The following is a 16,278-nucleotide window of genomic DNA, read 5'->3' on the forward strand; positions in this document are numbered from 1 at the left end:
GCACAGGCTCCGGATGCGCAGGCTCAGCGGCCATGGCTCACGGTCCCAGCCGCTCCGCGGCATGTGGGATCTTCCCGGACCGGGGCACGAACCCACGTCCCCTGCATTGGCAGGCGGACTCTCAACCACTGCGCCACCAGGGAAGCCTCATAAACCTTTATATTTTTATTATAAAGTCCAAAAACATAAGCCATAACAATAAAAATTTCACATATATGATGTTGTTAAATCCTCAAAACAATCCTGGGGGGCTTCCCTGGTGGCACAGTGGTTGAGAGTCCGCCTGCCGATGCAGGGGATGCGGGTTCGTGCCCCAGTCCGGGAGGATCCCACATGCCGCGGAGCGGCTGGGCCCGTGAGCCATGGCTGCTGAGCCTGCGCGTCCGGAGCCTGTGCTCCGCAGCAGGAGAGGCCACAACAGTGACAGGCCCAGGTACCGCAAAAAAAAAAAAAAAAACCCTGGGAAGGGAGGTTATTCTCATTTTTTCCTATGAGAAAACTGAGGATCAGAGAGAACATATTAACCACTTAAATGCACGCAACTAGTGAGTGACAGCACTGGGACTGAGAGCCCAAACCTTCTGGTTCCAAGTAGACAATTCCAGAGCTGTCCGGTAAGTCTCATGGAGAAACTCATCACAGGAAGATAAGAAGAGAGCTAGAGGGGGAAGGACAGGAGTGTGGTTTTCAGATTTCGCTGTGCTTAAGAATGAATGGAGGTATGCTTCCATCAATATTCAAAGACACAAGTAATGCCTACGAGTCACTAAGAAAGAGACACAGAATTCAAAAGAATGAGGGGAGAAGATATGAAGATGTAGTAATAGAGAAAGATTCTCAACCTTTCTAGGAATCAGGGAAATGAAAATTGGATGGATGAGATGTTCTTACACCCAATATTGGTAAAAATTAAGAAGTTTGACAGTTTCAAGTGTTGGTGAGACTACGAGGAAATGAAATGGGTACCATTGTACACTCCTGATGGGAGTATAACATTGTGTAGCCACTTAGGAGGACCGTTGGCAGTTTCTATGAAAATTTAAAATGCATGTTCTTTATGACCCAGCGTGGTCTAGAAGGTGGATTCTGTGTATCTCAGGACATGTGCCAGACTCATTCAGTATCCGGGAAAGTGCGGTAACTTCTACTTGTGTGCAACTGTACAGCATCCTTTTAAATTTCGTGTTGAGAATCTATTTTTGCGGAGGGTGCCATGGAGCACCGCCTCGATGCCCTTTCTAGCTGGTTCCCCAGATGGCAGGAAGGGTGACTGCCAAAGGCTCATGGCTGAGGGGCTCCTAGGGAATTGCCCTCGGCCCAGGGGAGCTGCTTTGCCCATCCTGGTCAGCCTGTGTCCGATGACTGGTCAAGCTGAGGGTAGAAAGACTAGCCCCTTACCTCAATTCTAAATAGCACTAAGGGGCCATCCAGCCCTGAACTCCAAGGACCAGCTGAGTGCTTGCTGGCAATGCATTGAGCTCACCTTCTCTCCCCAGTAACGTCCCAGCATGCACAGCTCAGAGCCTTGGTGTCTGTTTCCTGACCTAAGGAGGTTGTATAATGCACAAATGAATACAAAAGCACACACATATAATTTACAAATATTGAAATGCACATATATTTTGGTGAATGCTCAGAGATGTGCTTTACGGATAGGGTTGCCCTGTCTACCTGATATTCGTATGTTGAAGTCCTAACCCCTCTGCCCAGTCCCTCAGAATATAGTCTTGTTTAAAAATAGGGTAATTGTGGATATGATTAGTTAAGATGAGGTCATACTGGAGTAGGGTGGACCCCTAATCCAATATGACTGGTGTCCTTATAAAAGAGAAATGTAGCCACTGAGACACACACACAGGCAGAAGGCCATGTGGAGGTTGAACTTGTGCAGTCACATGCTGAGGAGCTACCAGAGTCTAGGAGAGAGGCCTGGAAAAGGTCCTTCCCTGGCACCATCAGCCAGAGCACGGTCCTGCTGAGACCTAGATCTCGGACTTCTAGCCTCCAGAGACAATAGGTTCCGTTTTTTTAAGCCACTCGGTTTTGTTGTTGTTGTTGTTTTTGTCTTTTGTTACGGCAGCCCCTGTGAATGAATCCAGTGCCTGAGAGAAACAGTCACAAATATGCACAGGGATATATTCTTTGCAAATTCATAATAGTGAAGCAGAAAAAAAAAAGTGTAAACAATGTAAATGTTTATCAGTTAACTGATCACAAATAAAATATAGCATATCCATGCTATGGGTATTTAACCTCAGTTTAAAAGCTTGTGGTAGGTTTCATTATATTGACATAAAACCTTCAGCAATCACTATTACTGAGTAAAGAAAGGGAGAAGTTGAATGACATGTGCAGGACAAAACCATTTAATTTATGTTTAAGAAATGCAAAAGAATACTCTATCCTTTGATACATCTGTCTGTGGATATGAATACACAGAACAATGACCAGAAGGATATGGTCGAAACTTTTGACACTGTTTGCCTCTGGGGTAAGGGTGAAGAACCGGGGCGTTGCTAAAGGGATTTTTCATCAGTAACATTTAACTTTTAATAAGAGAATATATTCACAAATTTTCTTTGTAATTAAAAATGAATAAAAACAAGCAAAAAAATCATCAAAGGGAATGTAATGTGGTATCCTAGAACAGAAGAAGGACAATAGGTAGAAACTAAGGTAATCCAAATAAACTCTGAGCTTTAGTTAATAATAATGTCTCTATACTGGTTCATTAATTATAATAAATGCACCATAGTAATGTAAGATATTAATACTAGTAGAAGCCATGTGCAGAGGGTTATATGGAAACTTAGTACTATCTGTTCAGTTTTTCTGTAAAATCTAAAATATAAGATCATTTCTAAAAAAACCCATGTAGAGCCCTTGAGTTAGAAGAATGCAGATTCCCAGGCCCCGGCCCTGGAGATTCTAATTCAGTAGGTCTAGGGGGAAGCCCAGTAATTTTTGTTCTTATTAAGCACTGCAAGGGGATTCTGGTACTTTGAGTTACTACGGGCTAGAAAAAAATATCCAAGAAAATCCAACCATACCCATTGGGTTAACAAAGCTGGTACTTGAAGCCTTTTCCCAGGTTGGACGGGGAGTTAGGCAGGGAAAGAGGTGATGTGGAGCGTGTTTCTACTCTGGGGCGGCTGGTCCAGGAGAGCGGAACTCCCTGTCGTGAGGTTGGCCCCTGAGGGCCCCCGAGGACCTGACAGCCGATGGGCAGCCAGCCAGCGACGCAAGGAGCAGCCTCTGCCTTCCCATCACCACGCTTTGGCATATGGTTAGTTCTCCGGCTTTTAACTGTATTTTGAGAATAGTGTTATCAATAATTGATCCTCCCAATTAAAATGTTTTTCTTCCAGCTGGAATTTTTATGAGTGACCTGAAAACATGGCATGTTTGGCTACCCTCCCACCTCCCCACTCAGGCACTCAATTTATTGTTCCGAGTTCTAGTTCCCTTAAGATAGTACACAAGCACGATCGTAACGGTTATTGTAACAGATGGTAGGTGTGCGTTAACGTGGCCTCCACCACTGGCTTGAGAGGACGCTGAGCTTCCTCATCTTGGTAAGCAAGGGTGTTTGGCCCCATATCGAGCATGTTATTCACTCATTCATTCATTCACTTATCCTCCCAGCGTTTGTGGAGAGGCTATCGTGTGTTCAGTACCCTGCTAGGCGCTGGTTTGCCGGCTGTGAAAAAGATGACAGATTTGTCCTTAATAAAACTGGTTATTGTTAGTTGGACTGAATTGCCCCTCCCAGTCTCTACGATCTGATGAATGAAGTCACAGTAAAGCTGATAAATTATTTCAGTTGGAAAATAAGACACTTCTGTGACAATGTTGAACACGGACGGACTCAATTACAAGAGCAGGCTTTTAGATATTCCTCAAAACAGCCTATCTTGAAGACAAAGATTTCCACTGTTCCTAATACCAGCATTAACCCTCCTGTTTCCAAGTCGGGTGAGCGCTAGCAGAACCTCCCCACCAGCCTCCAGAATGGCGCAGCCCGATTTGCGGCCCTCATGGCCAGAGAGTGCCTGGGGGCACCGTTGCCAACATCATCACACATATGGCTTTGGGGGCCTCCAGCCCCATTTGGGGAGAAAACACTGAATACACAAGAACCTTTGCCTTTAAAGCACTTAGAATAAAAACATCATCTGTACTTTCACTCCTCACGCCCTTAAAACTGGAGGAAGTTGGTAACCAAAAATAAAGCCAGAAAACTAAGGGAGGAGGAAGCGTATTAGAATATTGACCTGAGGATCATTACAGATGCGAGGCACAGCTGGAGTCTATGTGAACTTTGCAGAAGCCTGGGTGTGGGAAGGAGAGAAGAGGAGGAATAACAGAAGGAGGAAGGTAGAAAAGGGGCAACAGGGCTGGAGTGGAAAGGGTGAAAGATGGACAAGGGGTAGCAGAGGGAAAAGGGAGTGAGGGTCAGCACTTTTTGAGCACTGCAGTCACATGGCAGGTAATGTACACACACCTCCCGTTTAATCTATACAACAGGCTTTGAGAAGAGAACACCAAAGTGCCCTGGGATGCACACTCAGGTGGCCTCCCTACCCGAGGCCATGGCCTTAACCGCTGCAGGCCCTGCCCTACCGAAGGCAAAGAGGACAGCAGCTCAGCCCTCTTTCCGTGGGGGATGGGGCACCTGCGGGCAGGAGAACTCTGAAGTCCAAAGGGTCAGCTCCAGCCAGGTGTCTGCCAGGGACTTGCGATCGTGCCCCGTGGAGTCTGTGCAGGGACACTGCCTGGCCTCGTATTTTCCCAAAGGCTTTCACTTAGGAGAAGGGCCTCAGCTAGTCTACACAGCGAACCTTGTGCAAACTTGAAGAAGTCACCCCACTGGGTAGACCAGTTAGAAAAAGATGTCCCTTCCCTGGGGTCTGTGACTGCAGCCCCAGGCAGGACACAGGGTTCGGGGTACCCAGGGCTGGGCTCTGTTGTTCATGCACAAACTGTGCAGCCGTCTTTGGGGCTGGTAGGGCTCTGAACGAGGGAGCGAGCAGGGCCCAGGCATCCGTCTGGGTGGAAGGGCAGCTCGCATTTTCCCCACAATGTAGAAAGTAAACTGTGTCAGGCAGCAGCCGTCCTCTTTTAATACAGGGCATTGAATTACTCAAAAGAGCTTTGACTGGGAAGCTGGTTCTCAGCACTCCTATTAATTGAATAGCCAAAGCATAAATTGGCTTTCAAAAGGTAGTTAGAAATGCATTTTATCCTTTAAAAGGAAGGCAAAAAGATGAAGCGCCAACCACAAATCTTCCCAATGGAATTACTCAGGAAAGGTAGACAGTAGCAACAAATAGTAAAACCTTTGTATTGATAATATGCTCCTCTGTGAGGGGTTCAAAGCCTCTTCCTGTATGTTTAAATATACTCACGCCTCTCAACCTGCCTGTGACGTAGGGTGGGCAGGTATTATTATCCCCATTATTACAAGAACTGATGCAGGAAAACGGAATGCCCGGCATGAGCTCATATAACACATCAGCATCTGAGAGAGATTAGAATGCAGCCTCCCGATGGCCATTCCAGACAAGATGGTGTTGCTGGAAAATGACACAAAGTGGCAGAGTAGCAGCCAGGGTTTAAGACCCACGTTGCTCACGAGTCTGTTTTGGATGACCATGTGCTTAGCAGCTGAAATGAATGGTGCTCCATTTATTATTATTGATAAACATCCCTGTGCCCACATCACGGAGACGTACTTCACTGCCTAGCCCGGCACAGGACTGATCGGCTTCCAGCAGAAGCAGGCAGGGCAGGGCTCAGGACCTCCAGGGTAAGCACACGACAAATGCCTGAATGACTGATTGGGTGTTTGCCCGTTAATAACAATAAACATTTCTTTAGGAGTTTACTGTTTGCGGGGAACTGCGCTAAGCATTTCATCTTTCAAAACTCTCGTGACAACCTTGTGAGGAAAGTATCATTGCCCCCATCGCACACAGATGTCAGAGGACCCATCCAAGTCCGTGCAGCTGGTTAAAGGGCAAAGCTGAGACTTGCACTCAAAGGCCCCGCTGGACTCTAAAGACGGGGGTCTAAACCACTCTGCTGTGCTCCCTCTGACCAAAGTATGTCCAAAATTTAAACACCGATCCTTCTTCACACCCTTGCAAATGCCAACAAATTCTGCTGTGAATGAAATCAACTGGATTAGTCAGGGTTCTCTGGAGAGACAGAACCAACAGGATATATATAGACACATAGAAGAGTGTTGCCAAACCAGACCCGGGTCTGCCTGCCCCCTCGTGCAGTAAAGCCAATCTCCTGACACCAGATTGTTGTGAAGGAAAGCACAGTCTTTACTGCAAGGTGCTCAACATGGGGCCAAGCAAGAAGAACAGGCAACTCATGCTCAAAAGACCCAAACTCCCCAGTGGCTTTCAGGGAAGGGGTTTTAAAGGGAAGGTTAGGGGTGTGTGTGGCAGGGAGCCTGATCTGCTCGGCACAGCTCTCTGTTCAGTTGATGGTGCGGTAACAGGGTGATGTTTTGGGAATCTCAATTACCAGCTTTCTGGCTCCAATCATTCTGGGGTCTACGTGCTGGTGGTCAGCATGCAGTTAACTTCTTCCACCTGGTGGGGGGTTCAGTATCTACAAAACAGCTCAAGGACGTGGCTCAGAATATTATCTACAGCCCTCAAGGAGGAGCTAAATGTCCTTGACTGTGTTTTATGGCCAAACTGTTATTATTTTGTCTTGCTTAACTGTTTTACTTTGTTTCTGCATTTTCTTACTTCTCTGAGTAAACTTGCACTTTGGAACTTGGGGAAGACCTAGAAAGCTTTTCTACAAACAAGAGGTGAGGGACACGGGGGTCTGTCCCTAGGGAGGTCCTGCAGGGTCCTGCTTGGTTACAAGAGTTGATTTATCCAGGAATTGGCTCACGTGGTTATGGAGGCCAAGAAGTCCCATCTATGAGCTGGAGAACCAAGAAAGCGGTCCTGTAATTCTGAGTCCAGAGGCAAGGGAAACAGGAGAGCCAATGGTATAAGTTCCAGGCTGAGTCCAAGAAACCCCCAAACCAAGAGCATTGATGTCCAAAGGCGGGAGGAGGTTGATGTCTCAGCTCAAGCAGAGAGAGGGAATTTGCCCATTCTCCACCTTTTGTTCTGAGTCCTCAGCAGGTGGGATGATGCCCACGCAAACTGGTGAGGCAATCTGCTGTACCCAGTCTACCCATTCAAATGCGAGATACCCTCATAGACACACGCAGAAATAATGTTTACCAGCTCTCTGGGCCTCCCTTAACCCAGTCAAACTGACACAGAATATTAACCATCATATCAATTTAATTCCTAGCCAAGATTTTTGGGGAAATAGACTAGACTAGACTAGATAGTATCAGAGTGCATCTCAGGCAATAAAGGTAGTTATTGTTTTGTGAAACAGTTGTTTCAAATGTGTGTGTGTGCACATGCCTACTACTGGGTGGTGACATAAAGACTATTTATTGTGAGTCATTAAAGAAAAGCCCGAGAAGCACAGATTCAGGGTCCCCTCTGCCCCTCAGTTGCCTTAAGCTTCCCTTCTCCCCACTCACGGCCACTTCGAAAAGACCCCTGCATCTTGGAACGCACGTCGGTGGTATCGGTGATGTGTTTGCTAAAGATGGACAGCAAAAACTAGAAATCTTCCTTTCAGCTCCACTGGCCTCCTGGGTTTTTGTTTATTTCATCTTTTGAATTACATGTGGGCCTCACGTTGCAGGAGCTGGTGGTAGGGTCTCTGTGATCTGACACTGATGGGGCAAACCTGGAGTCCACCAGCAGCTCCTGTAGGGTCAAGGAGGAGCAAGAGAGGCTAAATAATTAATAATTCAATAACTGAGGCTTGGAGCAAGCTTGGAACTTGCAAGAGTGGAAGAACTTTTAAACCTCTCAACCAAGGCCATCAGGGGCACAGGATTTGTTGAGTGAATTTATATCTGAGTTAAGCCAGCTGAGAGCATGAAACACACTGTGAGTTTGATTCAAAGGTGTGTAGAGTGTGCCCCAATACTCTCTCCCCCACTATAGGCATGTTTAGTGGTACATGGGGACCATCTGGCCCCTGGACTGCAACAGAGAAAGAAGCAGAAGGTCCCACTGGGAGGAGGGTCTGTAAGGGGACACTCCTACCCCCCAATCCCATTTTCAGAGTCCCCGTGGTGGCAGTAGGGAAAGAAATGTGAATATACCAATAATGGACAGAGGCTGGGATGGGAAAACAGCTAGCTGAGCGCAGTACTTTCCCTCCCTCTGTCTTTGTCTGCTTGGGCTGCCATAATGAAACACCATGGACTGTGTGGCTTAAACAACAGACATTTATTTTCTCACAGTTCTGGAGGCTGGGAGTCGGAGATCAGGGAGCCAGTGTGGTCAGGTTCTGGTGAGAGCTCGCTTCCTGGCTTGCAGATGGCTGCCTTCTCCCCAGGGGCCCACATGGTGGACAGAGAGTGAGCTCGCTCTGGTGTCTCTTCTTATAAGGACACCAATCCTATCAGATCAAAGCCCCACCCTTATGACCTCCTGCAGCCTTAATTCCTTCTATAAAGGTCATATCTCCAAACATAGTCACCTCAGTGTTAGGGCTTCAACATATGAATCTGGGCGTGGGGCAGTTCTGTCCATAGCACCCCCATTTCTGTACATACCCTGACACTACACTGACCATCTGTCCTTCCTTCCCACTAGCCAAGACTCGAGGAGCCCTGCCATCGAAAGCAGGTGTGATGTAGGTGGAGAAAGTAGTTACGGAAGTCAGAACCACCCCCATTTGCAGGGAAAGAGGCTCAGCCTGGTGTGCTAAGGAGAATTACCTGGTTCTGTTGTGAGTTTCCTGCCGGTTTCCCATCCGACCAGCCATCCTTTTGTTTTCCCCGTAACTACTAACTACGATGGAAAATTAAAATGAACCCCTCCCATCATACAGATCTCCAGAGGATACGATTATAGGGGTCTTTCAGTCTCTAATTCACACGATTCGTGAATGCTTGCATTTTTAACCAATGTCATGAATGACTTTGTAATTAAAAAAGTAACACTTTATAAAAATAGCACAAAAACACTTTATAAAAACACACAGTAAAAGCGCAGGTGACTCACTGAGTAAATATATACAAGGGTGATGAAAGCTCCTGGCTCACGTCCTATAAAGTGTTGTGAAAGGGTGGGATTTGGGGGAAGGGACACCTCTGAGGGGGCTCTTTTCCAGTCTTCTACGTTCAGAGGGGAGAGTGAAAAGATTGTTTCTCTACACAAACAGAAAGCCTGAGAAACAAGTTAGCTGTGTGTTTAAAGATAGTGCTGCAGCCCACCTGCATCTAGAGTGGAGGCACTCTAGAAACTTCTAGAAGCTTCATGATTCCTGGGAAGTCCTGTCACCTGGTTAGGTCGGGGCTACCGGCACCCAGCTCCCTTTCCCACCCCACGCAGGGTGGCTGAAACCCATGACTGCTCGCAACCTCGTCCTAAGTACAGACAAAGCATCCTTTCCGTTTCCAACGCCGGGGTGGGAACTGCAGCCCTGGAACGCTGAAAGGGCTTTATTAGAGCCCTAAGTGTGGGTGGAGGGAGGCCGCTGGGCCTGGGCTTTATTAAACCGTAGCTCTTCCCCACTGGCACCTCGTTATGGCCAGGGCTATCGTGAGGCTGAGGGGAGAGATCTCAGAAGGAAGGATGAGTCCAAGTACAGGAAGAGTAGCTTCTGCTCATCACCACACAGAAAAGCTTAGGGGTAACAGTCGCATAAAGTGCACATGTCACAGAGAGACTCGGGGACCAAGCCGGGGTCACTGGGGATCTGGGCCACGCTCGGCTGTAGCCAGCACTTGAGCCCCATGTCTGGAAACAGGGCTCCCTTGTGGGTTTTGAGAAATGATGAAGCCCTGGCTTTAAGGGGCCTCCTTCCCACAGGGGTTTCCAGTACTTCTCTGTCAGGAGCTGTGAATCCTTCCAGCAAGGATGCCGTCAGCAACCCAGGCAGGCCCCTAGTTCCTGAGCTGTTCTCCTGCAGGAGGAAAATCTTCACTTTGCTGGTGGCAGAGGGGAATTCCACTTCATACTTTCTTAAGGTGTGAATGAGCCTAGGTCTGTGGAAGTGCTTTGTAAACCGTAAAAGGTCCAGCAGAGGAGGGAACACAGAGGCATTATGGTTTCTCGAATAAGGTGTGTGGATTTCCCAGCCCTGTTTGCGTCTGAACATGTATGAACTTTTCTGACCTGCTCTCAGTGTGGGCTCACTCATTGCTACAAAATGCTCCCTCTGCTTTGGTTTTAAATTGCTTTTCAAACCCAAGCTCCCAAAGAGGGACATGATTTAAGCAGTTGCAGAAGGGGGCAGCTTGGGGAGGTGGGAGGGACGGGTTGTGGTGGGGTTGGTGGCTTGGGCATTACTCTGGTCTCACTGGGAAAGGGCGCCGAGCCCCTCGGGGTTTGCCCCAGGGGTACCTGCCCTCGGAGCAGGGCCCTGCACTGCAGGCTGTGCCCTGAGCCTCTTCTGGCTTGGGTCCCTAGTGGAGACAAGTGGCTGTGAGAGCCTTGGGGAAGAGTCTCTCCTCTATCGAGACTGGACAGTGCCGTGACTGTCCCCCCAGGACTGGAACAGCCCTGGACCCCAGGGCCTTATCTCAGTTCCCTTGAGATTGGTGGTGAGTAAGGTGTATGTTAGGAGACCCAGGCAGATGGAGCCCTTAAAACCACAAACAAAATCATGATGAAGGTGAGAAGAGAAAGGAAAAGGGATGGCCAAGATCAGAAGCTGGGAGGAGTGGGCGCTTCACATTGAGCCTGAGGACAGATGTGCAGGGTTTGCTTTGATGTGGAGTTGCATCCCCTCCTTGTCAGAATGTGATGCTGTAAGACAGGGCACCTCTATGGTAAACACCATTCTTGTAAACCCAACAGGACACCTATTGCCACAATATCTTCTTCTCTCCTTGTCTCATTGATTATTTATGGAGCTCCTAGTCTGTGCCAGATACAGTACCAAGCAGTTAATAAATAGTATCACGTACAACCTTCATAAAACCTTGTGAAATAGACATTTTAATCCAATTTTATAGTTGAGAAAAACTAAGTTCAGAAAAGGTCATTGTCTTGGGCAGGTAGGTGGAAGAAGGCCAGGATTGGAACTCCTTTTCCTGAGTCCCTGATCTTTCTGCTTCTGTATAGTGTCCCTCCTTCTTTGTTCTCTTTCGTTGCTAATTGGCAAAAGGTCATGATGATCATCATTATCTCTTTTTTTTTTTTTTTTTTTTTGTTTTCGGCCGTGCCGCGTGGCTTGTGGGATCTCAGTTCCCTGACCAGGGACTGAACCCGGGCCCCAGCAGTGAAAGCACCGAGTCCTAACCAGTGGACCACCAGGGAATTCCCCATCATTGTGTTTCTTAAACTAATAAGATTTGAAAGTGCACACTCAAACTTTGTTCGTTCAGTAAGGGCTTATTGAATTCCTGCTGTGAGCGAGGCACCATACTGGCATGGAGACACGTGAGCCAGGAGCCCAGAGGGAAAGCCCATCTCCCAGTAGTGTCTTCTCCTGATATATTGCATCATCACCACTCCTGTTAGGGTTATAGGGTATAATCTGAACAAGTGCAGACCAGGAAGACTTAGAGCTGAAATTCCTCTCCTGAACCATCAGAATCATGTGGATTTCTTAGGAAAATACCTGTAGGTAAAATAGAGATTTCTGTAGTAGCCAGAAACCTGGGTCGTGGCACTACCATCGCAATGTAAGCAAGCTGTATGACTCCCTGGGCCTCAGTTTCCCCATCTGCCCAACCAGGGGCTCAGGCCACGTGATCACTATGTCCTTGTCAGCTCTAATATTTCACCAATTTAACCGAGTTTTCCACTTCAATCCCCTGTCTAGGTGAATGAATCCTGAGGCCCATTTTGAAAATGTGAGCTGTTGGCATGTTTTTCTCATCCCCAAGCCTTAGGTTCTCCTGGTGACATATGGCTTCATCAGTTGTTTTTGTTTCTGCACCTGAGTCATTTGTCATTTGCAGATGCTTTATCTTTGTCATGGTTAGTAATGTTCACTTCTGTAAGAGTGAAATCTAGAGGTATACTTAATTATGAGCTATACATTTCCTTTGAAAAGCAACCAACAAATCAAGAAACTGCAAATTGAATCCTTCTCTCAATGTAGCGGAACTGCTTGCATTATTAAGAGAGAATAGAGAGTAGATGCAACATATTTTTGTTTGCTAAATATGCATTTTTGTATAACCAGATTATTTTCACGTGAGATGAAAGAACAGTATTTGAAAATCTACTCAAGTTGGTACAGTTTATTTAAGATAGGGGCCAGGCACAAAATTTTGTTTTTCCTAGAAACTTCAAGAAAGTCATTTTTCTCTTCCTGGTGATTTGTTGATTGTCAATGGCTATACTCATTCTGTGCCAACGGTACATATGATACAGTATCTAATCCTTGAACAATCCTTCAAGAACAGCTATTGCTGTGTCCATTTTGTGGATGGGGACAGTGGAGTTCAGGGAAGGTATGCCATCTATGCAGGTTCATTTGGATGGAAAGTGGCCGATGTGGGGTTCAAGTTCATTTCAGTGTAAACCCAAATGGTTACACTTTCTCTGCGTGGAAGGGAGCGTATCCATACACATACACTGCCTGGAAGGGAGAAAAATGGACGAATGTCCAGGTAGTTTAAAACATGCCCAGAAATAAGCAAGGAGAAAGTGGCTTCTGTAAGGCTTTCTCCACAAAATCAGGAGGAAGAGTGGGCTAATCTCAGCGCAGTATGCCTTTATGTGAGTTAGTAAAAGGTACCCTTTCCTGGAGGGTGCACCCTCACACGCCAGTGGCTTGTGTGCAGGAGGGCTGACCTCCGACCCCTCGTGTAGGGAACCCTGGCCTAAGGAACACTCTGCACATCACTACCCTATGGATGGAGAAGGGGCGGTATCAGGAAGACGGGGCGGGGGGAACCAAGAGGGTCTTGGAATGGCTGGAAACCAGAAAAGGATGGCAGTATTTATTTTATGATCTTCAAATATTTATTCTTCTCACTCGTTCTTTCTTTTGCAAATAGTTTAGTGCGCAGAGGGAAACTCTTCTTATGGTTGAAGAGGTTTAGCTTGATTGCCAGATGCCAAGTCAGTTAGAGTGTGACCACACTTCCCAGAGCTGGTCTGGCTGAAAGCCAGGGAAGAAGTAATTCAGGGTTCTTATCGTTACTACATTGTCCCAAAGAAAGTTCAAGGAGTCTTATCTCAGAGGTATTCGCTTTTAATAACTAGGCTGCCCATCTGATAACGTGTTCCTCGGACTGTCTGCTGTCTCTCCATGTCTCCATCTCCTCCGCTTTCTTTAGCTCTTCTAGGTCTCTGCACAATCAATCTGTGATGTTCGGGCTTTGATTAATCATAGTAATAATACTGTAATAATAATCCAAAGATAGAGATGAAGGAGATGAAGGAGGAGGGAGAGGAGGGAGGGAACTCCGTCACATGGACTAAACCTAGGTCTGTTGCAAATGGGGAGGATGCAGGAAGAAGGGGATGGGACTAAAGAGGAGAAAGAGTTATTTTCACAAATAGGAGGCCATTTTGAACCTCAAGGGACAGACCAGAAAACTTAAACCGTGAAGTGTTTCCTCTGGAAATTATCTTGATGGTTAAATAATAGTACCTAACGTTCGTAAAGATGTTGCATTTCTCACATGCCATCGCATTTACTAGTAAGAGCAACACGTACTAGTCAGATCTGTCAGATATGTGGTAACAGATGCCCATTTTACAGGTGAGCAGACTGAGGTTAGAGAGGTTGAGTAAACTGGACTTGGCTAGGGACAACTCCGTCTTACCACTCGTAGAGTTTTAGCAACTTGGGGGCAGGGCCCAGCCTAGGATTTAACACTGATAGGTGTTTCATAAGTGTTTGCTTTAGGAATAGGTGAATTAAGTTATACATTGGAAAAATAAGTGAATCTTGTTGCAAACATAAGGGAAAAGTGTGTGTGTGTGTGTGTGTGTGTGTGTGTGTGCACGTGCGCACGCTCACACTATGACAAGGTAGTGGGGAGGGGAGTAGGAGGTGAGAGTTGTGGAATCTGGGGAAATGGGCCCATCTGTCTGCTGCTTGGAGCACCTCTTATAGATCAGAGAGAGAAAATCATTGGTGACTTTTGGCATCAAAATGGGATGCGTGGAAAACTTCTCAAAGCCATTCAGGCTGAGATGGCGGCATAGCCCTGTCCACTGTAAGAAAAATTCCCCCCCAAATTTGGAGGGAGCACGTCAATTTACTCCTTCTCTCCCCTTCCTCTCTGTGAAGGCTCTTGCCTCCTTCTGTGGGTCCAGATCGCCAGACAAATAAATTCGGGGTAGGGTGGGCAGTGGTCAGTGGAGCTGGGACGTGAAAGTCCTCTTTCTCCATCTTCCAGCTTTCCTTACCATTAAGTTGTGGGTTGAGACTGGTTTTAAAAAATTCACATACCAATTAAAATAAGATACTTTAAAAAACAAATTCCAGCATATGGAGTATTGGCTCTCTCTCTCTCTCTCATTCTCTCTCTCTCTCTTTCTCTCCCCACTTCCTTTCTCCCCTTCTCTCCCCTCCCTATACCCCACCTCATGTATCCCTTTTATTCCAATTTATCTGTGTTCCCAATGAGCCGTTTCCACCGAAGCTGGAGCCCTTCCTCGTGAAGGTACACCTCAGGTGCTGTAGGGCACGCCCAGTGTGTGGATTAATCAGCCCACAGCACCATCTGTCATGATTTAGGCTTAATTGGAAGATGGACCTCACAAAAGGAGGCTTCACATGGAAGGAGGGGGTGGGAGAAGCAGCAAAGGCAGGGCCTCTCCCTTCAGGAAGGAAGCCAGCAGGCCCTCAGGTGCGAGCCCGGTTCCAGATCAAAGGGGAAAAGAGGCCTGCACCTGGGTGTATGGGGCACCACGCCTGGCCATGTTGGTGGCAGGGAGAGGGTGAGCCATCCGCAGGAGGGCTCTGAGAGGGACAGATTACATGGGAGTACAGTCAGCATCACCGTGTGAATTTCAGCTGACTTCCAGATTACTCTCCAGGACACTCTTCAATAGCTCAGGGGGAAAAGGAACAGAGAACTAGGTCCTGCCTGCCCACCTCGTTATACCCATGGCCCCTCCCGTCACCTTCAGAAAAAACAAGCAAGCTAGGTTGGCCAGCAAATTCAGTTAAATTAGGCACATTTCATTTTTGCAAAGTTGAAAATTCAAAAAATTGGCTTTGGATCCACAGACCCTGCAAACCAAGGGCAAAGGTCATCTGGTTACAGAAGCCTGATTTTCCCATCCTTGGTGTTTCTCCTCTAAATTGGATGCTAGAGAGATGCTGTGACACTTCTAAGCCACTCTGTTACCTTTCTTCCAGTAGAAAGTTTATCCACCTACCAAAGTACTCAACTTGCTCTCCAGGGGTGGATGGGAATTGTGAGTGCATGTTGGATTTATCACACACACACATTACTTATTTGTGTGAGAGCCACGTCATACCCTCCAGCACGTGTGCACCTTAGTGACTGGGTCATGCACATATTTCTGGGGACCTGGTCACATGGTAGGCACTCAGTGACCAGTATATAAAAAGCTAAACAGTTGCAGGGCAATTACAGGGCTTCTGACACAATACAAGATATACATGCTAAATCTCTCCCTCTGTTTTGAGTGGCTTTGAACATCTTTTTAATACTACTACTCAGAGCTCTTTCTTAATATAAGTACAGAATTACAACAACCCACCTCATGATTTGCTATACAGTAAAATTTCCTTAATTGGGCCCAGCATTTTGGAATTTAGTTAAGACACAATCTTATTGGGTAAGAAGTTTGAATGAAGGGTTGTAATTTCGAAATCTGTAAGTTTATGAGATCTACACTTATTAAACAGTGTTTGTATAAATGTAATCCTAGATTCATTTAGCTAATTTTCCTTATTAGTACCCCATTCATTTCTGAAGTTATAGCAAAAAAGAAAAAAAAGAAAGAAATACTGTAACATAATTATCAGTATTTCTTTAAACAAATCCTAGAGTAAGAAATTTTTTTAAAGATTACTTCAAATGAGCCTCACAATCTCCCATTTCTCAAAACAATAAGATTTTACTCTATTTAATTCCAATTCCTTAGCAGCCGTCTTTATCCAGGGGAGAAATAAGTTAGCGGAAGCCTTGGGAAGGAGACGTAGTGGTTCAAAGTAACAGAGCTGAAGTTCCGTGTTTCTAGATGCTGCTTTTGGTAGATGCCATTTCTTCTT

Source organism: Delphinus delphis, chromosome 10 (genome assembly GCF_949987515.2).
Source record: "Delphinus delphis chromosome 10, mDelDel1.2, whole genome shotgun sequence".
In the NCBI taxonomy this organism is placed as follows: domain Eukaryota; kingdom Metazoa; phylum Chordata; class Mammalia; order Artiodactyla; family Delphinidae; genus Delphinus; species Delphinus delphis.